The sequence below is a fragment of the Oryctolagus cuniculus genome, chromosome 5, assembly GCF_051225735.1.
Source record: "Oryctolagus cuniculus isolate XC-2025 breed Fujian yellow rabbit chromosome 5, ASM5122573v1, whole genome shotgun sequence".
Taxonomy (NCBI): Eukaryota; Metazoa; Chordata; class Mammalia; order Lagomorpha; family Leporidae; genus Oryctolagus; species Oryctolagus cuniculus.
The window spans coordinates 137202766-137229314 of NC_142871.1; the positions used below are offsets into that span (position 1 = coordinate 137202766).

General features: G+C 35.5%; 1 long non-coding RNA gene across 2 annotated transcripts in view; it reads left to right on the forward strand.

The window, feature by feature from the left end:
• The first annotated feature begins 311 nt into the window (after positions 1-311).
• LOC149126697 (uncharacterized) overlaps positions 312-26549 on the forward strand; it is a 55173-nt gene continuing 28935 nt past the window's right edge. For both annotated transcript variants that reach the window (XR_016233463.1, XR_016233464.1), the window contains exons 1-2: positions 312-448; positions 1247-1427. This is a non-coding gene — a long non-coding RNA (uncharacterized LOC149126697). The remainder of the gene's footprint in view (positions 449-1246; positions 1428-26549) is intronic.

The window sequence follows — 26549 nt, forward strand, 5'->3', positions numbered from 1 at the left end:
TTTTTTATTTAAGTTATACAAGTTTTCGTATACATATGCAAGTTATATATGTATTTCACATATACAGATTTAGGAACATAGTGACACTTCCCACCAATAGTAGTAATTAAAGAAAAAAATCAAGAAGGAGAACAGCCAGTCTTCAGAGCTTTCTTTAAGTGTATGTGTGTTTTTATATGAGCATATAAATATCTAGGTACAGTCTACTTTGTTTCATGTTCATTAGAGGTCTTTATTGCCACTAATTAAATGGAGTAGTTCAAAGTTCAGTCCAGAGTCCTTCCCTGTTATTCCTTTTTCTTTCTATTCCTTACAACTTTCATATTCCTGTTGGTTACAGTGCATGTAGCAGACAACTGCACTTCCAGATAATAGAAGAAATTTCTAAGTAAAGACATATTCATTGTTCCATTTGAACCTCATATTTTTTCAGCTGAAATTAAGACAGGTAAATTAAGAAATTTTTATCATGGAATAGTTTAAGGGTAGTGTTGGGGTGTGAGAGTGTGTGTGTGTGTGTGAGAGAGAGAGAGAGAGGGAGAGAGAGAGAGAGAGAGAAACAGGAGGGTTTATGAAGGACCTAAGGTCAATAGAGAAAACAAGGAATATAGGGAAACTTTTAGTTAATGTCATTTGTCCTGATGATTTATTCAACTGATTTTAATTTATTTCCTTCACAGTTAGAAAACCTTCAAGATTCTAGTCCATAATCCTATAAAACCTTAAGTATTGGGATTTCCCTCACACTCTGTTCTTGAGAACATGTCTGTCTCTATTTCTATTTGTTTGGATCCATTCCAAGGTCTCTTTACTATTGCCACATACTTCCGTTCCCCCCTCATTGTCTGTCTACCAGGAACACTTTTCTTTTGTGTGGTGAAAACATTGTAAGTCCATTTTCATCCCTGTAGCTCTTCCCCTCAGGTAAATCACTCATTAAAAATCGTCTCGAAATTTTATTCAAACAAATTTCATAATGATCAGGAATAACATATTTTTAGCTTCTCAGTCCCCTTATAGAAGGATGAGAGGACAAGAGCCAAGCTGTGGTCAGGTGAGGTTGTCCCACTCAAAGCTCACCATTACCCTGTAGGGAAGCTTGACTCCACCAACTCTGTCCTCAGTTACTCACCAAGGTACAACTTGAGTCAGCATCTTTCCTCCATGTCCTTGGAAGTAGTAGGGGAGGGGTATAACTTTCCTACAGAAACTTGATCTGAGTCATGATTCTCTGGTTTACTTGCAGCAAAGAAGTGAAGAGATTGACTGCATTCAAATTACATGAATTGACCAAAACATCTCCAGAGTTATCTTTTCACATCATAACTCCATTATGGCCAATTCATGCAAGATTCTTCCAGTAGTTCACCTAATCATGGTACTAATTTTGTTTTATCAAGGCATTTCTGCAGAATTCAAAGAAAAAGGTAAGTTTCTAAATGGGTGAATTTACAGATACATATATTTTGGCACAGAAACAGACACTGAATTAAGCAAAGAGAACCAATATTGTTAAGGACAAAAGGTTATAGTATTCAGAGTTATGCAATGTCTACAGCTCTAATGTAGGAAGAACAGTTATAAAATGGAAATATTTAACTTATGGAAAGTAATTTTAATGAGATGTGAAGTTGTTCTACTTTTAAATACATAAAGGACTATCAATTTGATGAGATGTGTGACTGTGCATTGATCAGCAGTATTAAGAATACCTTGTATCAATTGCAAATTCAGTGTCTTCATTGTGTTAAAATCAATGTGTTCAAGTTCAAATATAAAATGTTTCTTATTATCCTTGGTTATAACTAATTTAAATGCCCCCAAAATATGCCTTTACAAAAGGAAGAGATTTTTCTCTTTCTTGAGATTCTGTGGAGCTTGATCACATCAGGGAGAAGTTATGGGGGAGATTTTAGCACTGAACAAAGGGATAAAACATGAGCTTTAAGAATAACTATTTTCTGTATGCACATTGATGAAAATATTATTTTCTTCTCAGAACAAATGCACATTCCTGGTCACCTATCACTTTGTCCCTTCAGTTTTCTGCTGTCGTAGATTGGTATCATGCTGCCCTTGCTTATCCTCTAAGACAGGTTCCCATCCCCACCACTTCCCTCCTAACAGCAGGTAACCTCTCTCCCTCAGGGGCCTCATACAACTAACTATTCTATTCTACTTCAAGGCATACACAGGAATAATATTTCAATTTTAAAACTCCCCCCAAATATGATGGCATTTATTATTCTATTTACTTTTGCAAAGATTCTTTTGGTTCTAATCACAATGCCTTATTTATTCTGATCTGAGTGTTCTTTAAAGCCAAATCTGCATCCATTGTGAAGCAAATGGTAGAATTTTATTGTTCTTTTTATACCTGAATAATATTCCATTGTATACACATATATACCACATTTTCTTTATCCATAAATAATGATGGAAATATTGGTTGGTTTCATCTTTTGATTATTTTAAACAGTGCTGCTATAAATATGATGGTGCAAGTATCTCTTTATATAACATACTCATATGATTATGTGATTATACAGTGGTTTAAAAGCCTGGGATTATATTGTGGATTAAAATTATATCTCTGCAAAAATTAATGAAAAAGGGAGGGAAGTAGGGGAATTAGGTGAGGGAGAGGGAAGGGAGGAAAGTTTGATTATCATCATACTATTAAATATATAAATCTGTTCTCTACTAATAGAAAATACAATATGTTCATATCTTGTGGGTACATGCTCAGTAGTAAGATTGCTGGAAGCTAAGGCAAAACTACATCATTTTGAGTGAAATAAGCCAACCCACATAGACAAATACTGCATGTTCTCCCTTATATCTGGGAGTTAAATTTAAAAAGGAAAAAAACAAGGAAAAGATGCCTGGATCTATTGTTGCAGATATATTTTTAACAAACACTTTCCTCTATCTTTGTCAAACCACCTGTTAAGTGTTATGCTACTATAGTTTTAGACAACTGGTTTTATTTTAAAATTTACTATAAGTGGGTGAAATGATCATCTTTCCATTTTATTATTATTTATAGCCCTTGTCTATATTCCCATTGAACTGGGATATTTTATCTCTATTTAGTGGAGTATTGTTCCCTTGACTGTAAACACTATAATTAATTAATTAATTATTAATTAAAATTTGATCTAAAAATATAAAAAAAAGAGAGGGAGAGCGACGAGGAGTGAGGATGAGAGAGAGGGAGGGAATATCATTATAGTCATGGAATTGTATCCAGGAACTACATTGAATTCCTTCTGCTGGTTCACCCCCCAATGGCTGCTATGACCTGTGTGCAGTGCCGATCTGAAGCCAGGAGCCATGTGCTTCCTCCCGGTCTCCCATGTGGGTGCAGGGTGAAATGACTTGGACCATCCTCCACTGCCTTCCTGGGCCACAGCAGAGAGCTGGACTGGAGAGGAGCAACCGGGACAGAATCGGGCATCCCGACCGGGACTCAAACCCGCGGTGCTGGCACCGCAGGCAGAGGATTAGCCTAGTGAGTCGTGGCGCCGGCCGAAGGGATAGTTTTCTTTAAGCTTTTATTTAATGAATATAAATTTTCAAAGTACAGCTTATGGATTACAATGGCTTCTCCTCCCCCCCATAACTTCCCTCAACCCGCAACCCTCCCCTCTCCTGCTCCCTCTCTCCTTCCATTCACATCAAGATTCATTTTTAATTCTCTTTATATACAGAAGATCAATTTAGTATATATTAAGTAAAGATTTCAACAGTTTGCACCCACACAGAAGCACAAAGTGAAAAATACTATCTGAGTACTACTCATAGCATTAAATCACAAGGTACCACACATTAAGGACAGAGATCCTACATGAGGAGTAAGTGCACAGTGACTCCTGTTGTTGACTTAACAAATTGACACTCTAGTTTATGGTATCAGTAATCACCCTAGGCTCCTGTCATGAGTAGCCAACACCATGGAAGCCTTTTGAGTTTGCCGATGCTGTTCATATTTAGACAAGGTCATAGTAAAGTGGAAGTTCTCTCCTCCCTTCAGAGAAAGTACCTCCTTTTTTGATGGCCCGTTCTTTCTACTGGGATCTCACTCGCAGAGATCTTTTGTTTAGGTCCTCTTTTTTTTTTTTTCAAGAGTGTCTTGGCTTTCCATGCCTGAAATACTCTCATGGGCTCTTCAGTCAGATCCAAATGACTTAAGGGTTGATTCTGAAGCCAGAGTATTCTTTAGGATATCCGCCATTCTATGAGTCTGCTGTGTATCCCGCTTCCCATGTTGGATCTTTCTCTCCTTTTTTTTTTTTTCTATTGGTTAGTATTTTCAGACACCAGTCTTGTTTATGTGATCCCTTTGACTCTTAGTCCTATCATTATGAACAACTGTGAACAGAAATTGATCACTTTGTATCACTGAGCATGTACCAAATTGTACATCTCCTCCCTCTCTTATTCTTACTCTTGTATTTAACAGGGATCACTTTTCAGTTAAGTTTTAACACTTAAGAATAACTGTGTATTAATTACAGAATTCATCCAATAGTATTAAGTAGAACAACCAAAAAATACTAAAAGGGATAAATTATTAAGTTGTTCATCAACAGTCAGGGCAAGGGCTGATCAAGTCACCGTTTCTCATAGTGCCCATTTCATTTTAACAGGTTTCCTTTTTGGTACTCTGTTAATTGTCACCGATCAGGGAGAACATATGATATTTGTCCCTATGGGACTGGCTTATTTCAATCAGCATGATGTTTTCCAGATTCCTCCATTTTGTTGCAAATGACCAGATTTCATTATTTTTGACTGCTGTATAGTATTCTATAGAGTACTTGTCCCATAATTTCTTTATCCAGTCTACTGTTGATGGACATTTAGGTTGATTCCAGGTTTTAGCTATTGTGAATTGAGCTGCAATAAACATTAAGGTGCAGACCACTTTTTTGTTTGCCAATTTAATTTCCTTCGGAAAATTCCAAGGAGTGGGATGGCTGGGTTGTATGGTAGGGCTATATTCAGGTTTCTGAAGAACCTCCAGACTGATTTCCATAGTGGCTTAACCAGTTTGTATTCCCACCAATAGTGGGTTAGTGTCTCTTTTTCCCCACATGCTCACCAGCATCTCTCATTGGTAGATTTCTGTATGTAGCCACTCTAACTGGGGTGAGGTGAAACCTCATTGTGGTTTTGATTTGCATTTCCCTGATTGCTAGTGTTCTTGAACATTTTTGCATGTGTCTGTTGGCCATTTTGTCCTCTTTTGAAAAATATTTATTGTGTCCTTGGCCCATCTCTTAAGTGGGTTGTTTGTTTTGATGTTGTGGATTTTCTTGATCTCTTTTTAGATTCTGGTTATTAACCCTTTATCTGTAGCATAGTTTGAAAATATTTTTTCCCATTCTGTCGGTTGCCTCTTCACTTTCTTGAATTTTTCTTTTGCAGTACAGAAACTTCTCAATTTTATGGAATACTAATAGTTAATTTTGGCTTTGACTGCCTGTGCCTCCGAGTTCTTTTCCAAGAAGTCTTTGCCGGTACCTATATCTTGCAGGGTTTTTCCAATGCTCTCTAATAATTTGATGGTGTCGGGTCGTAGAATTAGGTCTTTAATCCATGTAGAGTAGATTTTTGTGTAAGGTGAAAGGTAGGGGTCTTGCTTCATGTTTCTGCACATGGAAATCCAGTTTTCCCAGCACCATTTATTGAATACCCTATACTTGCTCTGGGAATTGGTTTTAGATCCTTTATCAAATATAAGTTGGCTGTAGATGTTTGGGTTGATTTCTGTTTTTTTTTTTTTTTTTCTATGCTGTTCCACTGGTCTATCCATCTGTTTCTGTACCAGTACCATGCTGTTTGATTACAACTGCCCTGTAGTATGTCCTGAAATCTGGTATTGTGATGCCTCCAGCTTTTTTTTTTTTTGTACAAAATTGCTTTAGCTATTTGAGGTCTCCTGTGTCCCCATATGAATTTCAGCATCATTTTTTCTTGATCTGAGAAGAATGTCTTTGGTATCTTGATTGCTATCACATTGAATCTATAAATTGCTTTTGGGAGAATGGACATTTTGATGATGTTGATTGTTCCAATCCATGAGCATGGAAGATTTTTCCATTTCTTGGTATCCTCCTCTATTTCTTTCTTTAAGGTTTTGTAATTTTCATCGTAGAGATCTTTAACGTCCTTGGTTAAGTTTATTCCAATTTGATGATATTGATGATATTGATTCTTCCAATCCATGAGCATGGAAGATTTTTCCATTTCTTGGTATCCTCTTCTATTTCTTTCTTTAAGATTTTGTAATTTTCATCGTAGAGTCCTTTAACGTCCTTGGTTAAGTTTATTCCAAGGTATTTGATTGTTTTTGTAGCTATTGTAAATGGGATTGATCTTAGCAGTTCTTTTTCAGAGGTGGCATTGCCTGAGTATACAAAGGAAGTTGAATTTTGTGCATTGATTTTATATCCTGCTACTTTACCAAACTCTTCAATGAGTTCCAATAGTCTCTTAGTAGAGTTCTTTGGATCCCCGAAATAAAGAATCATATCGTCTGCAAAGAGGGATAGTTTGACTTCTTCCTTCCCAATTTGTATCCCTTTAATTTCTTTTTGTTTGCTGACAGCTCTGGCTAAAACTTCCAGAACTATGTTGAATAGCAGTGGTGAGAGTGGGCATCCCTGTCTGGTACTAGATCTCAGTGGAAATGCTTCCAACTTTTCCCCATTCAATAGGATACTTCCCATGCGTTTTTCATAAATTGCTTTGATTGTATTGAGGAATGTTCCTTCCAAACCCAGTTTGCTTAGAGTTTTCATCATGAAAGGGTGTTGTATTTTATCAAATGCTTTCTCTGCATCTATTGAGATAATCATAAGGTTTTTCTTCTGCAGTCTGTTAATGTGGTGTATCACATTGATTGATTTTAAAACATTGTATACCAGGGATAAATCCCACTTGGTCTGGGTGGATGATCTTTCTGATGTGTTGTTGCACATTTTATTGAGGATTTTTGCGTCTATGTTCATCAGGGTAATTGGTCTGTAATTTTCTTTCAATGCTGCTTCTTTCTTTGGCTTAGGGATTAAGGTGATGCTGTCTTCATAGAAAGAATTTGGGAGGATTCCCTCTTTTTCGATTGTTCTGAATAGTTTGAGAAGAACTGGAGTTAGTTCTTTAAATGTCTGGTAGAATTCATCAGTGAATCCATCTGGTCCTGGGCTTTTCTTTGTTGGGAGGGCCTTTATTACTGTTTCAATTTCTGTCTATTTAGGTTTTCTATCTCTTCCTGGTTCAATTTAGGTAGGTTGCATGTGTCCAGGAATCTCTCCATTTCTGATAGATTTCCCTGTTTGCTGGCATACAAGTCTTTGTAGCAATTTCTGATGATTCTTTTTATTTCTGTGGTGTCTGTTGTTACCTTTCATTTTTCATCTCTGATTTTATTGATTTGGGTCTTTTCTTTTTTAGTTAGTTGGGCCAATGGGGTGTCAATTTTGTTTATTTTTTCAAAAAACCAGCTCTTTACTTGGTTGATTTTTTGTAATTTTTTTTTATTAAATCCTGTTTATTTCTTCTCTGATTTGCAATTTCTTTCCCCTGTGGTCTGAGAAGCTGCATGGTATGATTCTAATTCTTTTAAATTTGCTGAGACTTGCTTTACGGCCTGGTATGTGGTCAGTCCTAGAGAAGGTTCCATGTACTGCTGAGAAGAATGTAAATTCTTTAACTGTAGGATGAAAAGTTCTATAGATATCTGTTATATCTATTTGGGCAATAGTGTCAATTAAATCTGATGTTTTTGTGTTGATCTTTTGTCTGGTTCATCTGTCTGTTTCTGAGAGTGGAGTAATGAAGTCCCCCAGTACTATTGTATTGGAATCTAAGTCTCCCTTTAAGTCCCTTGACATATCTTTTAAATAAATTGGTGCCCTGTAATTAGGTGCATATACATTGATAATAGTTATATCTTCCTGTTTAATTGAACCCTTAATCATTGTATAGTACCCCTCTTTGTCTCTCTTACCAGTTTTTGTGTTAAAATTTATTTTGTTGATATTAATATGGCTATGCCAGTTTTTTTGTTTGTTTTTGCATGGATATTTTTTTTCCAACTTTTCACTTTCAGTCTGCATGCATCCTTGTTGGAAATATGTGTTTCTTGTAGGCTGCAAATAGATGGATTTTGTTCCTTAATCCATTCAGCCAGTCTGTACCTTTTAATTGGAGAGTTGAGTCCATTAACGTTCAATGTGACTATTGATAAGTAGTAACTTTGTCCTGACATTTTCCCAAAGATATTTGCTAGCATATGCTTTGAGCTTCCTGTGATGTTTTACTGGTAGGTTTTCTTCCTTTACCTTCTTTCATATTGATGACCGTGTTTCTCTGTTTCTGTGTGTAGCACATCTTTAAGCATTTTTTCCAGGGCTGGACGAGTGGCAACAAATTCTTTCCATTTCTGTTTGCTGTGAAATGTCTTTATTTCACCTTCATTCACAAATGAGAGCTCTGCAGGATATAATATTCTGGGCTGGCAGTTTTTCTCTCTTAGTACCTGGGCTATATCTCGCCATTCCCTTCTAGCCTGTAGGGTTTCTGATGAGAAGTGTGCTATGAGTCTAATTAGAGATCCTCTGAGAGTAATCTCACATTTATCTCTTGCATATTTTAGGATCTTTTCTTTACGTATCACTGTGGTGAGTTTCATTAAAACATGTTGTGTAAGGATCTCTTTTTGACATGTTTATTAGGGGTTCTATGAGCTTCCTGTACTAGGATGTCTCTGTCCTTCTCCAAACCCGGGAAATTTTCTGTTACTATCTCACTAAAAAGGCCTTCTAATCCTTTCTCTCTCTCCATGCCTTCAGGAACTCCTAGAACCCGAATGCTGGGTTTTTTAATAGTATCCTGTAGATTCCCAACAATATTTTTTAGATTTCTATTTTCCTCTTCTTTACTTTGGTTTGACTGTATACTTTCCTGTTCTCTGTCTTCTAAGTCCAATATTCTCTCTTCTGCTTCACTGACTCTGTTTTTAAGGCTCTCTAATGTGTTTGTCATTTGATCTATTGAATTCTTCATTTCATTATGATTTCTTGTCACTATCACAGTTTCATGTTCTACTAGTTGCTTCATTTCATTTTGATTCCTCCTTAATATTTCATTTTCGCATGAGAGATTTTCTATCCTGTCCAGTAAGGATTTCTGTAGTTCAGAATTTGTTTTTGAGAACTTCTTAATGTTTTTATCAATTTTTTGAGATCCATATCTTGCATTTCTTCTATATCATCAGTTTCATAATCTTGAATTGGGTTTCTTATTCATTTGGGGGCATCATAGTGTCTTGTTCCTGTTTCCTCGGTTTCTGTATTTGTTGTTTGGAATTGTGGAGATATTCTTGTGTTTCTTTGCTCTACTGGTTTTTCTCCTTATACTGTGACTCTAGATTAAGTGGAATGTCTGCTTTTGATGGATCCTTAGAGGCAGTGATGTGTGTGAACAGAGAGCTCTTTTTTGGTTCTTCAGGGTTAAGGGTGTGCCAAAGGTAACTCACCCAGCTTGTTCTCTCTCTCTCTCTCTCTCTCTTTTTTTTTGACTCAGAGGGAAGTAATTCCACACAGCTGAGCGGAATTGAGGGTAGTCGATGTATGAAATCTGGCCCCTGTGGGTATTCGTCTGCTCTACCCCAAGGATCACACAAAGGGTCTATGCAGCCCTCAGTGTGGTCTCAAATTTCTCTGCAGTCTCCCACCAGGTTGCCAAGGTTACTGAGTTCGTGTACTCCGTGAGTTCTCTCGCCCACCCGCAGATTTTCACAGTCTCATTTAATTAGTTCCACACCTTCACTAAGTCCTAACCTCCTGTTATTTCTCCCCACCAGAGTCAGGTTTTTCTGCTTGGCTGATGGCGGGCGCCGCTTTACCTCAGTCCAAAATGGTGCCTGCTCTTTGTCTTGCTCGGCTTTGTAAGGTGAGTGGAGAGAGAGAGGCTCGCGTCCATGCAGGTTCCCCTTATTTATTCATTTTTTTCTCTCCTCCAGTCAGCCTGGTGAACTTTTTCCAGCGGAGCTTCAAGCCTCGTTCCCTCTAGGCTCTTTCTGCTCTTTCCCCGCCAATGTCTCAGGTTATCGAGGTTTTTGTATCACCTCCCCTTCCTGCGCTAGTGCGCAGACTCCACTGCTGGGCTTCTGAGCCGTGGGCGTCCTTGCTCTCCCCGTAGGTCCTCTGTGTCACATCTACTAGATTCGGAAGAGTTTGCTCTGCATTTTTTTTTCCTGAGCCTTTCCATGAGACTACAGTAACTCCACTTTTATTAAACTATCTTTTCCCGGACTATCCGTGCACACCCTCACTATTCCACCACCTTGGCTCTGCCAAGACAGTTTTAAAGAAGTGGATAAAGTGCCTTCGCAGGGAAGAGTTAGTGTCAAAACAGCAGAGGAAACTCTATGTTAATTGAAGGAACACAGTGGACCTATGTACGGGGCAAAGATGTGCACAACTTATTACCCCACCAGCCAAGAGCTTCCAAAGAAGAAAACAATAAGTATCCCCCAAATAACAAATGCACCAATCTAAGAAACAAGAAAAATGAAGAAGACAACATGACACCCTCAAAAGAGTACAACACCTCAATACCAGATTCTGAAGATGATGGACTAAAGACATGCCAGAAATGGAATTCAAAAAATTTATCATAGGATTACTTAGAAGTAATTAGAACCAAATGCATGAACTAATGAAATCCATTCATGACATTAGAGAAAATTTCTCCCTTGAAATTAAGAACTTACAGAGAAATCAAAATGAAACCTTAGGAATGAAAAATTCAATAGAACTAATAAAAACACAGTAGAGAACCATAACAACAAAATCACTGAAGCAGAAGAAATAATATCTGATGTATAAGACTAAGTACAGGAAATTATACTGCCAGAGCAAACACAGGAAGTAGAAATTAGACAACTGAAAAACACTGTTGGGAATAAACAAGATAGTATCAAACAACCTAATATATGGGTTCTAGTAATGGAAGGCCTTTTTAGTGAAATAATAACAGAAAACTTTCCCAATTTGAAGAAGGAAATGCAAATCTAAATATAGGAATCACGTTGAACTCCTAATGGATATGACCAGAAAAGATCTTCACCATGACACATGTAATAAAACCCTCCACAGTAAAACATAAAGAAAAGATTCTAAAATGTGCATGAAACACCAGATTACTTTCAGAGGATCTCCAATTAGACTCACCTTGGGCTTCTCATCAGAGACCTTAAAGGCTAGGAGAGAATGGCAAGATATAGTCCAAATCTTAAAAGAAAAAAAATCAACTCTGAATACTACACCCTGCAAAGCTCTCATTTATCGTTGAAGGTAAAATAGAGACATTCTATGACAAACAGAAACTGAAAGAATTTGTCACCACTGGTCCAGTCCTGTAGAAGATGCTTAAGGATGTGTTGTACACAGAAACACAGAAACATGATCATCACTATGGAAGAAGGTAAGGAAGGATAGTTCCCAGTAAAAGTGCAAAGGAAATCCAAAGTAAACAATAGGAATATTTATGGAAAAATGTCAGGGCAAAGTAATTTCTTATCACTAGTAACCTTCAATGTAAATGGCCTTAACTCTCCAGTTAAAAGACACAGACTGGCTCAATGGAAGAAAAAGCAAAACCCATCTATTTGCTGCCTGCAAAGATGCACAAAGTCTTAAAGTGAAAGGATGGAAAAAGATATCCTATGCCTACAAAATCAAAAAGAGAGCTGGTGTAGCCATCCTAATGCAACTGATAAAGGATTAATAACCAGAATATGTAAAGAGATCAACAGTTAAGAAATGGGCCAATGACTTTAACAGACATTTTTCCAAAGAGGAAATCCGATGGCTAACAGACATATGAAAAAATGTTCAGGTTCACTAGCCATCAGGGAAATGCAAATCTAAACCACAATAAGGTTTCACCTCATCCCAGTTAGAATGGCTCTCATACAGAAATTAACAAACAACAAATGCTGTCAAGGATGTGGGGAAAAGGGTACCCTAATCCACTGTTGTTGGGAATGTAAAATGATAAAACCACTATGGAAGTCAGTTTGGAGATACCTCAGAAATATGAATATAGACCTACCATGTGACCCAGCCATCCCACTCCTGAGAATTTACCCAAAGGAATTTAAATCAGCAAATAAAACAGCTATCTGCACTCCCATGTTTATTGTAGCTCATTTCACAATAGCTAAGACATAATCAACCTAAATGCCTGTCAACTTTAAATTGGATAAGAAATTATGGGATATATACTCTATCAAATACTACACAGAGGTAAATAAAATGAAAAAGTAGTCATTTTCAACAAAATGGATAAATCTGGAAAACATCATACTTAGTGAAATAAGCCAGTCTCAAAGGCCAAATACTATGTGTTCTCCCTGGTCAGAGCACCTAAAAGGATATCTACAGAAACAAAATTGACACTTTGAGAAGCAATGACCTGAATAGTCCTTGTCTTGACTGTCAAGGAACTGTTTTTTTCGTGTTTTTTTTTTTTTTTTCTTAATGGAGATTGGGACTGGAGACGAGAGAGGGAGGAGGAGTTGGCTTGGGATTGGTGCTGGAAGGGCGGGTATGATGGGAAGAATCACTATATTCCTAAAGTACTCATGAAAAAGAAGTACATAATGTAATAATTTGATATAAGTGTATATTGCACAATGTTTATCCCAAACGAATTAGCAAAATCATTACCACATCTGTAAAACAGATTCCCAAAACTTTCTCACATTCTATCTGAAAATTTGTACCCTTTCTTCCCCTTATTCTCTTCAATCCCTAGTCCCTGTTAACTACTCTTCTACTCTCTCTTTCCATGACTTCAACATTTTTAAAATTCAAGTTATTAAAATCATATAGCATTTGTCATTCTGTGTCTAGCTTATTAAACTTGGTATAATATCCTCCAGTTTCATACATATTGTTACAAATATAAGGATATCCTTCTTTGTGTTGTTAAATAATTGCCTATTTTGTTTGTAAAAAAATAAATTCTATTATTTTCTTCATGTTACTCCCTTTAGGATAATTTTGCTCTTACTTTTCTCAGTTCTTAGGGAGGAAAATTGGATTATTGAGTATCATCTTATCATTAAAATTATTAGCTATAAATTTTCCTATAAGCTTACTTTGGGTACATCCTCAAACATTGATATGTTATATTTTTTAGTAAATTTCCTTCCAGTTCTAAATATGCTTTATACTTTACCACCCCCAACTTTATCAGATCATACAGACCAAAATTCCACATCGAAAATTATACTACATGTCAACTGTACCTGAGCAACATTATATATTTCACTGATCAACCTCAGAATATAGATTCATTTCATCAGCCCAAAGAATGTTCTCAAGGATAAACCATAAAAAATGGTCAATAAATTAAAATAAATAAAATAACATTATGCATCTTTTCATATCACAACATAACAAAGAATAAATGCAAAGAGAAACTTTAGAAATTACAAAAATTACAAATTTTTTGTAAACACAGAAATTACAAAAATACATGGAAATAAAACAACATGCTTTTGAGAAAAATCAAAGTAGCAATAACTTTATTGGAAAGGTAAAAAATGGAAGCATAATATACCAAAATGCTTTGATAGGACAAAAGCAGGACTAACAGGGACATTTACCGCAATCAGCACTTATATCAGATTGTCTTGTGCCAGGATTGATTAATTATTTTCCAAAACGTGTTATCATTTCAGGTAGGTTTCCAAAATAATGTCAATAAATTGTACATAAGACCATTTTAAAATTAAGTATTTTTATTTAATAAAAATTTGCAAAAAAAACTATTGCAAATAAACAACCTAATAGATGCATCCCAAGTAAATAAAAAAGCAAGAACAATACAAAGCCAATATTGGTAGAGGGAAGTAAATAATGGAGATCAGAGTACAAATAGATACATACTAAAAAACAATTTAGAAGTTCAATGAAATGACTTTAGGCTTTTTAACTTAACAGTAATTGAAAATATTTTTGTATCAAAGTGTGGCTTTTCAATATATGCATACATGTGTACTGATCCAATGAGAGTAACTAACATTTCCTTCTTTTGCTTTCCTTTATGGTTGGAGCTTTGGAGGTCCTCCATTCTATTTGCTCACAGAATGTAGAATAGTTCACTGTGAACGTCAGTCACCCCACTATGCTGTGTAACACTAGCAGCTTATTTCTTCTATAATACTCTGATTCAATACACATTATCCAGCCTTCTCACAGTCCCCATCCCCTTCCCAGCCCAGCCTCTGTAATTGCTGTTCTATGTTCAGATTGAGCTGTTTTAGTTTCCACCTATAAGGGAGAATGTCTGACATTTATGTTTCTGTGTCTGGCATGTTTCACTTCATGTCTTTCACCTCCATTCATTTTGCTAAAAATGACAGGATTCCATTCTTTTTATGACTGGATTATATTCCATTATATATAGAATATGTAAAATAAATATATAAATTATATAAAACATTTGCTTTATCTTCTCATTAACCCTGATTGATTACATATCTTGACTACTATGAATAGTGCTATATTAAACATGGTGGAGCAGCTATCTTTCTGATACAATGATTTCATGACTTTTAGATATATACCTAGTAGTAAGATTGCTGGATCATATGGCAATTTTATTTCTAGTTTTTAAAGGAATCTTCATGTATTTTTATGGCTGCTATACTAATTTACATCTCACTACCAGTTTTGGGAGTACACCTTTTTCCATATTCTTGTCAGCATTTGCTACTTTCTATTCATAGTGTAATAGCTAGAATAAGTAGGGTGAGATGTTATCTTTTTGTAGTTTTGATTTGCAGTTCCCTGATGGCTAGTGATATTGAACATTTTTTCATATGTTTGTTGGAAATTTTATTTCTCCTTTTGAGAAATGTTTATTCAGTTTCCTTGCTTGTTTCTTATCTACTTTTCTTGTTTTGTTACTGTTGTTGAAGTTTTTTATTATTTTTTATTATATTTTTATTTCCTTATATATTCTGTATATTAATACTATGTTAGATGAACAGGTCATCTATCTACTTTTCTTGTTCTGTTACTGTTGTTGAAGTTTTTTTATTTCCTTGTATATTCTGTATATTAATACTATGTTAGATGACCTAATATACAGAATATGCAAGGAAATAAAAAAACTTCAACAACAATAACAGAACAAGAAAAGTAGATAATAAACAAACAAGGAAACTGAATACACATTCCTCAAAAGGAGAAATAAAATTTCCAACAAACATATACAGAACAGGTCATCAAAGAAGGAGGTACCTTTCTCTGAAGGGAGGAGAGAACTTCCACTTTGACTACGACCTTGTCTAAATATGATCAGAGTCGGTGAACTCAAAAGGCTTCCTTAGCCTTGGCAGCTCATGACAAGAGCCTAGGGTGATTACTGAGGCCATAAACAAGAGTGTCAATTTGTAAAGTCAACAACAGGAGTCACTGTGCACTTACTCCTCATGTAGGATCTCTGTCCTTAATGTGCTGTACATTGTGATTTAATGCTATAACTAGTACTCACAGTATTTTTCACTTTGTGTTTCTATGTGGGTGCAAACTGTTGAAATCTTTACTTAATATATGCTAAACCGATCTTCTGTATATAAAGAGAATTGAAAATGAATCTTGATGTGAATGGAAGGGGAGAGGGAGCGGGGAAGGGGAGGGTTGCGGGTGGGAGGGAAGTTATGGGGGGGAAGCCATTGTACTCCATAAGCTGTACTTTGGAAATTTATATTCATTAAATAAAAGTTAAAAAAATACTATGTTAGATAAATAACTTGCAAATATTTTCTTCTGTTAGTTGTCTCTTAACTATGGTGATTGTTTCTTAGGCTGTGCAGAAATGTCTGAATATTTTTAAGATTTATTTATTTATTTGAAAGTTGGAGTTACACAGAGAGAGAACAAGAGGCAGAGAGAGAGAGAGGTCTTCTATCCACTGGTTCACTCCCCAAATGGCCGCAATGGCCAGAGCTGCGCCGATCTGAAGCCAGGAGCTCTGAGCTTCCTCCAGTTCTCCCACGTGGGTAAAGGGCCCAAAGACTTGGGCCATCTTCTACTACTTTCCCAGGCCATAGCAGAGAGCTATGGACTTGAACTGGTGCTCATATGGAATGCCGGCACTGCAGGCGACGGCTTTACCAGTTATGCCACAGAGCTGGTTCCTTGAAGCATTTCCTTTATGTTTTCTTCTAGAAATTTAATAGTTTCAGGTGTTATATTTAGGTCTTTGATCCATCTTGAGTTGATTTTTAATATAGTGAGAGAGAATCTACTTTCATTTCTATAATATGTATATCTAGGTTTTTTTTTTCCATTTTTAAAGATTTGTTTTCTTTATTTGAAAGACAGAGTTAATTGCATCTTCTAGTTCACTCCCCAAATGGTAGCAACTGCCAGAGCTGAGGCTGTCTGAAGCCAGGAGCCGGGAGCTTCTTCCAGGTCTCCCACATGGGTGCAGGGGCATAAACACTTTTGCCATCCTCTGCTGCTTTCTCAGGTGACTTATCAGGGAGCTGGATCAGAAGTGGAGCAATTAGACTCGAAATTGGTGCCCATATGGGATGCTGGTGGTGCAGGCTGGGGCTTTAACCCACTGTGCTACAGTGCCAGCCCCTGTGTATCGCGTTTTGACAGCACTGAAGATTAGACTATAATTTCTCCAATGTATGTTCTCAGTGCATTTATTTGGCTATTTGTACATGCCTTGACTTTTAGGTTATCTAGTCTGTTTAATCAATCTAATTATCAGTGTTTATGCTAGTACTATGCTGTTTTAATTACTAGAACTTTGTGATATACTGCACAATCAGGTATAGTGATTCATCCAGCTTAATTTTTTCCCTTAAGATTGCTTTGGTAGTTCTGTGACTTTTGTGGTTCTATATGAACTTTAGAACAGTCTTCTATATTTCAGTAAAGAATGTCATTGATATTATAAGGAATAGTATCAAGTCTGTAGATTGCTTTGGATAGTTAACATTATTAATTCTTCTAATCTATGAACATGGTTTACCTTTCCATTTAAAAGCATTTTTATTATTTTTATTTCTGAAAGAGAGAGAGAAAGAGATAATGACAGACACAGAAAAATCTCCCATCTGATGATTCAGTCCCCAAATACTTGCAACAGCTGGAACTGGGCCAATCCAAAGACAGGAGCCAAGAACTTAATTCTGGTCTCCCACATGGCTGGTAGTGGTCCACGTTTGAGCCATCCTGCTACACTTCTCAGAGTGCACCCTAGCAGAAGCTGGAATTAGGAATTGAGAAAGGATCAAACCAAGGGACTTTAATACAGGAGATGCATGCATCCAAAATGGTGTCAAATGCTACCCAAACACCTGCCCACTTTCCATATTTTATGCCCTCTACAAATGTCTTGTAATTTTCAATGTCAAGATCTTTCACTTTTTTAGAATTTATTCCTAAATACTGTGAATGGAATTACTTTTGTTATTTTCCTTTCAATAAGATCGCTAATGGTGTATAAAAATTGTATAATTTTCTGGTTGTTGATTTTGCATACCACAACTTACTGAATTCAATTATCAGTTCTAACAGTTTTTTTGGTGGAGTATATTTTTTCAATGTATAAAGTCATTTGTAAGCTTGGATATTTTTTATTTCTCCCCTTCTAATTTCAGTGTCCTTTATTTCTTTGTTTTCCGAAACCACTCTAAGATTTTCAATACTACATTGAGTAGGAGTGGTGAAAGCAGACATTCTTGTCATCTTCCAGATCTTAGTGGAAATGCTTTTAGCTTTTCTGCATTCTGCATATTGATTGTGAGTTTGTCATATAAAATATTTATTATTTTGACATGTTGCTTCAAAATACAATTTTTCAAGAGTTTCTAACCCTGAGTGGATGTTGAATGTTAACAGACACTGTTTCTGTATCTATTGAGAGGATGACTTTTATACTTCTTCTGTTGCTGTGATTTATTATGCTCATTGGTTGGAAATGTTCCTTATTTCACCAGGATGAATCCTACTTGATCATGATGTATAACCTTTTGATGTACTTTTGGATTCAGTTTGATAATGTTGTGTTAAGAATTCTTCATCAACATTCACTGCAGATGATTTTTAATTATCTGTTTCTTATATGTGCATTTGTTTCTTTTTGATATCAAAATAATGTTGGTCTTTTAAAATATAATATGGCAGTCCCACTCTTTTTAATATTTTATAACACTTAAGCAGTGGAGTTAGTTCTTCCTTAAATATTAATGTAGAATTCAACTTAAAGCCATGAGGTCCTGGGATTTTCCTTGATGAGAGACTTTTAGCTATGCTTCATCTTGTTTCTGGTACTTGATTGGTTTCAATTTTCTGCATTTCCTTGATTATATCTTGGTAAGTTGTACATATCCAGGGATTTTTATGTATTTATTCAAATTGTTGGTATGTGGTGGTTCCTATAAATTTCTTGTGATTCCTTGTGTTTCAGTAGTATCAGTTGCAATGTCTCCTTTTTCATATCTGATATTGTTTTTCCTTTTTTTTTGTCTTTGTTAGCTTGGTAAAAGTTTGTCTTTTTTTCAAAAAAAATCCAATAGTTTAATTTTGTTTATCTTTTATGCTATTTTTAATCTCAGTTTCATTTATTTCTGTCATGAACTATATTATTTATTGCCTTCTGCTAATTTTAGACTGTTGTTTTCTAAGTCCCTGAGGTGCATAATGAATTGTTAATGATGGAGTTATTGACTTAGACTTCACACTGCATATTGCCTTTGCTCTAGCTCACAGAATTTAATGCTCTGTGACTGAATTTACATTTTATTTCAAAAATTTTATTTCATTCTTAATTTCCTGAGTGATCTATTGGTCATTAATGGGCATGTTTTTCAACTTATGAGTATTGTAAATTTCCCTTTGTTCATCTTATTGTTGATTCATTTATTCCACTGTGGTCTGAGAAGATACAGGGTGTGATTTTTTAAATTTATAACCTAACACATGGCTTTTCCTGGAAAATATTATGTGCTTATGAGAAAAATGTGTGTTTTGCAGCTGTTGAGTGAAATGTTCTATAAATGCTTATTAGATCCATTTTCTGTATAGTATGATTCTACTCAGATGTGTCCTTCTAGATTTTCTGTCCAGATGATCTGTCTTTTAATGACAGTGGGGTGCTGAAACCCCCCAACTACTATTGTATCTTACTTTACATCTAATGATATTTGCTTTGTATTTGAATGATCTGGTGTTGTATCTCATTGCTGAAACAATCCTTTCACAATAATATATAAGGCCCTTCTTTGTCTCTATTTACAGTTTAAGTTTGGTTTATTAGATGTAATTATTGCTACTCCTGCTCAATTTTGGTTCCCACTTGCATAAAATGTCTTCCTCCAATCCTTCACATTCAGCTTATATGTGTCTTAATTGTGAAGTGAATTTCTGGTAGGCAGCAGAGTTTGGTCTTGTATATTTATTCTTTTAGAAAACTCATATATCTTTTACTCATGGATGTAATCCATTTATATTCAAGGATAACACTGATAGGTAGGAACTCCTATCACTTTGTTAATTGCTTACTGATTGCTTTATATATTATTTAAAACTTTTATTAATAAGAAATGTACATTTCTTGGACAACAGCTTGGTATTTCAATGCTTGTATACAACTGTAATGATCAAAACATTTGTACTTATTTACAACACTTTAATTGGAGGCCAAGAGCTTCTTTCTTCTATTTGTTTTATCAAAAGGGGCCACACTATCATGACCTTCATTCTCCCTTCTATGTGTGTAACAGTAGGCATTTATTCCTTTCATCTGATTCTGATTTGGTGTTTCTTATGCAAACTTCTTCTATCCACACTCCCTGCCTCAACCCAGTCTCAAGTATCCGATATTTCTGTGTTCAGATTGAGGTTTTTGTTTTATAAGATCCCACATATGGGGAAAACATGTGGTAACTGTCTTTCTGTGCCTGGTTTATTTTAGTTAACTGTCCTCCATTTCCTTCTATTTTACAGCAAATGACAAGATTTCATTCTTCTTTTTAAAAGATTTATTCATTATTTGTAATACATATTAGAGAGACAGAGAGAGGCAGAAAGCAAGAGTGAGAATGAAGAGAGAGAGAGAGAATGATAGCTAGAGCAAGAGAGATGCAGGGGCCCAAGTACTTGGGCCATCTTCTTCTGCTTTCCCAGGCTCATCAGCAGAGAGCTGGATCGGAAGTGGAGCAACTGTGACTTTAACTGGCGCCCATATAGAATGCAGGCATTGCCTTTACCAGCAATGCCACAGCATCAGCACCCAATATTTTGTTCTTTCTCATAGATGAAAAATATCCCACAGTGTGTATATTTTCTTTATTCATTCTTTGGATGATGGATATATTGGTTGACTGTGTATCTTGGCTAAGGTGAACAGGGCTTCACTAAACATGGTGGGGCAGGTATCTCTTTGATACAATGATTTCATGTCCTTCAGATATTGACTCACTGGTGGTTTCAATGATTCATATGGAAGTTCTAGTTCTACCTTTTTGGGTAATCTCCAAATTGTTTTTCACAGTGGCTGTGCTAATTTAGAGTCACACCAACATAGTATGAGTTCTCTTTTCTCTACATTCTCACCACTATTTGTTACTTTCTATATTTTTAATGATAGTCATTCTAACAGTAGTAAGTAAGGTGATTTCTCATTGTGGTTTTAATTTGTATTTCCCTGATGGGTAGTGATATTTAGTATTTTTTTTATGTATCTGTTGGATAATTGCATTTAAACTTAGAATTGTCTACTGAGTCCTTTGCCCATGTCTTTGATTTGTTTGTTATATTATTGTTGAGTTTTTTTTTTTTGAGATGGTTTATATTCAGGATATTAATCACTTGTTAGTTAAGTAGCCTGCAAATATTTTTCTTATTCTGCTTGATGTCTTATATTCTGTTGATTCCTTTGCTGTTCTGAAGCTTCTGATTAATTAAATCTTATTCATCTAGTTTTGCTTTTCTGCTTATACTTTTGAGGTTATTTCCAAAAACTCATTGAGTACACAAATGTTTTGAGGTGTTCCCATATGTCTGCTTCTAGCAATTTCATGTTTTCAGCTTTTACATTTTGGCTTTTGATCAATCTTTAGTTTGATTTTTAACATTTTTTTAAAATACAGTATACAAATCAAGAAACACACATAAATGTAGAGATCGTTGAGATTGTTTTGTCATCTGATCAGCCTCATAACCAACACACAAATTAAGAACAAAGCATTACTAGCACCCAAAGAGACCTAACTATTCCCCCTTGTCCATTTAATTTTTTAATATGTACAACAAGCATATGTGGTCATTTACATGATATGATTCAGTGAAGCAATATTTATAACCATATATCAAATTATCTGACATTCAAACAATTTTTATCCTCTCTATATAAACAACCACAAATAAGAGAAAACATGAAATATGTGATGTTCAGCATCATTTATTCAAAGAATATTGTGTCCCCAAAGCATATTATTGGTATCTTAGTCAAAAATCTATTTATCTGTGTATACAAATTAATTTATGGGTTTTCTAATCTGTTCTATAGATCTACTGTATCTGTTTTTATAATAGCATCATGATGTATTAATTACTATAGATTTGTAGTATGCTTAAAAGTCAAGGTATCATGGGGCCGGCATTGTGATCTGGTGGGTTAAGCCACCATCTGCAATCCAGACATCCCATATGGGCACCAGTTCAAGTCCTGGAAATGTCCCAGCTACAGAGCTTGGTTAGGAGTTGCAGTAAGCCCTATGTTGAATTTTGAAGGCACTGTGCTGTTAGGGTTCCCATTACTTCTTCACCGAAGTTTTCCTTCAGTCGGTCTTTTGCAAGCACATTCTTTGTTGTTTTGATGAGTGCAGGGCAACACTATTCAGGCATCTGAGATCTGACAATTTGATTTTTGAAAACACAGATAAAGTTGATAACCCTTTAGTTAGAGTAACCAAGAAAAAGAAGGCACAAATAAAATCAGATGTTAAAATGAGATGTTAGACAATAACACAGAAAGCCAAGGAATTGTTAGAGTTGATTATGAATAACTAAATGTTAATAATATTAAAACTTGAAAGAAAATGGATAAAATTACAGAACCACATCATTTATCAAAATTGAACCATGAAGACATAGAAAATCTAGGCAGATCAATGAATAATAATCTTGAGTCAGTAACAAAAATTCTCCCAACTTAGAAAAACCCAAGATCAAATGGCTTCATTGCTGAGAACTTTCAACTTCTTGAGGAAAATCTAATATCAGTTATTCTCAAAACGCTCCAAAAATGAAATAGGGATACCAAAATTGCTACGCTGTTAAATCCAGACAAGGACAGAAAGAATGAAAGAAACCTGAATGAAGAAAATTTTATTTAAATGTAGAACAGTGAATGCTAGAGGGTGGAAAGGAGAGAAGATGGATAATAGGTATCAAAACATTGTTCAGTAGACAGAATAAGTTCTATTATTCCATAATACAGTAGGGTGATTAAGTTCATAATAATTTATTATGTTTTCTGAACAAATAGAATAGAGTAGTTGAAAGGCTTTATTCATAAAGTAATCACAAGGAGAGGGAAATGATTATTCAGATTTCATCATTCCAAATTGTATAGTTATTTAAACTTAACACTATACTTTGTAAGTATATACAATTAAACAACAATTTAAACTTCTAATTTTCCTTGTGATTTCCTCCTTGATAAATAAGTTTCTCAGAATGTGATTTACTTTCCAAATATTTATGGTCTCCAATTTCTTTGATGCCAAATTCCAATTTAATTCCATTTTGTCATAGAATATATATGATTTAATTTTTTTTAGTGTTACTGAAATTTGTTTATAGTATGTAATCTATGCTCGAGAACGTCCCATACACACTTGAGGCCATATCTTGACCACTTTTGTGGTCATTCACAAATATGTATGGAGTAGTAAAATTTTCGTCCACCAGATTGTATTGGATATTACCAGGTGAGTCCAAGTCTATTAATGTCCTGATTTCTTATTTCAGCTCTCTTATTCATACTTTTTGTTCATTGAGATAGCCTTTTAAATGAAGTATTTAATCTTTTAATAGTCAATATTATTTTTATCAAGGTGTATTTATCTCTATTTGTATATGAAACATGCCTTTTGGTTTCTTTACATCCTTTACCACTTCTGATTTCTTTTTCTATTATTTTTCTGCTTTACATATCAATAATTTTTACTTTGAGCTTTATTATTTCTCTTCTGATCTTTTTCAATTTAATGTTCTCTTTTGGGGTACTGGTCTTTTAATTAGTTTAAATATTTATTGCCTATTTTTCCATGGTTTCATTATTTACCAAGAAATTTGATTCATTTTTTTAGGTTTTATTATAACTTAATAAATAATTCTTGCTTAGATGGAAGGATGGATGTAGGTAAAGGCATTCCTTTGTTTCTCAAGTAGGAATTAAGTGCAATTATTTATTAAGCTCCTAAATAGTGGCTAACAAAACTGAAACATTCTGATATACTGGGTTTACATGTCAATTGGGTACAAAACTATTTTTCTTTTTAAATTTCCTTTAAGGACAATGTGTTACTTTGAAATATATTATTTTATTTCCTAATATTTGGAAATTTTCCAGAAACCTTTGTCCTTGGTTCCTAACTTGTTTTCATTTGAGTCAGAGAATATATTGTGTGTAGCTTTTTCCTTTACATTTACTTTTTTAACCTTTATATTCAGAAGAGTTTTACATTTACCATACCAATAGTGTGAAGTAGTATAAAGAGTTCCGATATACATCAACCTGACTTTCCCAATTATTAACATTTCATATTAGTATATATGTTGGTCACAATCCACAAACCACACCCAGTTCCCCCTATTATTATTATTAATATGCATATTCATATAATGTAGTTGTTGCAATTAATAAACCAAGCCTACCTTCCTTTTATAAAAAAAATTCAAACTCCTTCCATTCCTTTCACTCCTTAGTTTATCACCATTTGTATTCTGATTGAATTATTTTCAGTCTCCTATGAGCAAAAATATGAGGTATTTGTCTTTCTGTTTCTAGCTTATTTCAACGGGAAAATGCTTTCAGTGTACAGACATAAGTAAACCAGTTTTTTTTTTTTTTTGACAGGCAGAGTGGACAGTGAGAGAGAGACAGAGAGAAAGGTCTTCCTTTGCCGTTGGTTCACCCTTCAGTGGCCGCTGCGGCCGGCACGCTGCAGCTGGCGCACCGCACTGATCCAAAAGCAGGAGCCAGGTGCTTCTCCCGGTCTCCCATGGGGTGCAGGGCCCAAGCACTTGGACCATCCTCCACTGCACTTCCGGGCCATAGCAGAGAGCTGGCCTGGAGGAGGGGCAACTGGGACAGAATCCGGAGCCCCGACGGGGACTAGAACCTGGTGTGCCGGCACCGCAGGTGGAGGATTAGCCTATTGGGCTGAGGCGCTGGCCTAAACCAGTTTTTTTAAACAAAGATTTGACATAGCAAGTTTATACATACACAATATATTTTTTCTGATCAATTTGAAAAGTACTTACTGAGTGATGTACATGTTGATACAGATTATCTGAACATAATTTTTTTTTAACTTTTATTTAATGAATATAAATTTCCAAAGTACGGCTTATGGATTACAATGGCTTCCCCCCCATAACGTCCCTCCCACCCGCAACCCTCCCCTTTCCCACTCCCTCTCCCCTTCCATTCACATCAAGATTCATTTTCGATTCTCTTTATATACAGAACATAATTTTTAAGAAATTTAAGAAATGTCCTGTGCTCTTTGTTTCCTGAGAAAGAGGAAAAGTAGTCACTTAACATTTCATTTTCCTCAGGTATACTGAGTTGTGGTTTTCTTGTAGAAAGCATAGTTGGGTTTATGTTTATATACTGTCTGACATTCCCTGCATTTTCATTGGAATTTTTTTTAAATAACAACTGCTTTTTATTCATTTGTAGATATTAATAAATGAAAGGCTTAGCATTTTTTAAACTCCACTGTGAAATACAGGTTACCATAAAAATGTATTTTATGGGTTATTTCAATGTCTGATTTTAACAAAAAGAAAACAATAATTATAAAACTATATGTAAAACATTTGCTTCACTAAAGTTTAACAAATTATTAAATACAGGTAGAAGCATTTTTTTTTTCATACTGGCCCAATACGATGTATACAGGTGATGTGACGAAGCATCACAGTTGGTGTTTTTCTTCTCATCCTCCCAGATAGTACCAAAAGGTCAGACAGTTTATGGGAAATAGAAAAATGACAAATTTCACATACTATTATCCAAGTTTTCCCCAAAATTAGAAGGCCACATCCTGCTTCGCTGCCCCACCATTTCACTGAAATCTAGATTCTATCAAATAATAAAAAGAAATCACCCATTTGGTTCAAATCCTAGAGGGCCAGAACAGACTGCAGTGCTCTCAGAAAGTGTCTGTGGACACGTGATGAGATGATGCACTGATTACATCTCCCACAGTGCTGTCTACTCACATCAGACATCAGACAGACACAGCCAGGAGATTCCAGGCCACTCACCTGCTCTGTGCTCCTTCCTCTTGACACACTGTAGAAATCAGATCCTGATGCCAGAAGGCCTTAATCCTCACATTTTCATTTATTTACATTTTAGGGACTAATAAATATTATTGCAATGTTTAGGCTAATATGAAATGAACAACAGGCATCATGTAACCACAAAATCTGCTCACAGAAGTCAGTAAATTACATCTAATTTGCTCCTATTATTAAAATAGGTAACTTTTAATAAAAATCCATAATTTAATTGAAGTTCAAGAGTATAAATATTTAACGTTTACACCTTTAAATATATATGAATATCCATGCATCACTTCCAATTGCTTTCTCTATTTGCACATTTTGCATTACAAATCTTAGTGATCCCCATCACAGATGAACAAGGCATAACAGAATAAAGGGACTGCTGGAAATTCTATTACCAGCTCTATTTTAAAGGGTTATAATGAGGGGCTGGTGCCGTGGCTCACTTGGTTAATCCTCCGCCTGCGGCGCCGGCATCCCATGTGGTTGCCTGGTTCTAGTCCCGGTTGCTCCTCTTCCAGTTCGACTCTCTGCTGTGGCCAGGGAAGGCAGCAGGCATGGCCCAGGTGCCCCTGCACCCACATGGGAGACCAGGGAGAAGCACCTGGCTCCTGACTTCGGATCGGCACAGCCCCAGCCTTAGTGGCCATTTGGGGAGTGAATCAATGGAAGGAAGACCTTTCTCTCTGTCTTTCTCTCTCACTATCTATAACTCTACCTGTCAAATAAATAAAAGAAGAAGAAGAAGAAAGGGTTATAACAAAATTATGTACAGTATATAAAGCTTGCCAAACTAATATGGTCTTAGGCCATTAAAACTATTTCATTCCAATTTGGATTTTAATGTAATCAACTTAAAGATCTGAAATAAAAGTATTGCTTAACGGTTGCAGATGTATTTTGATA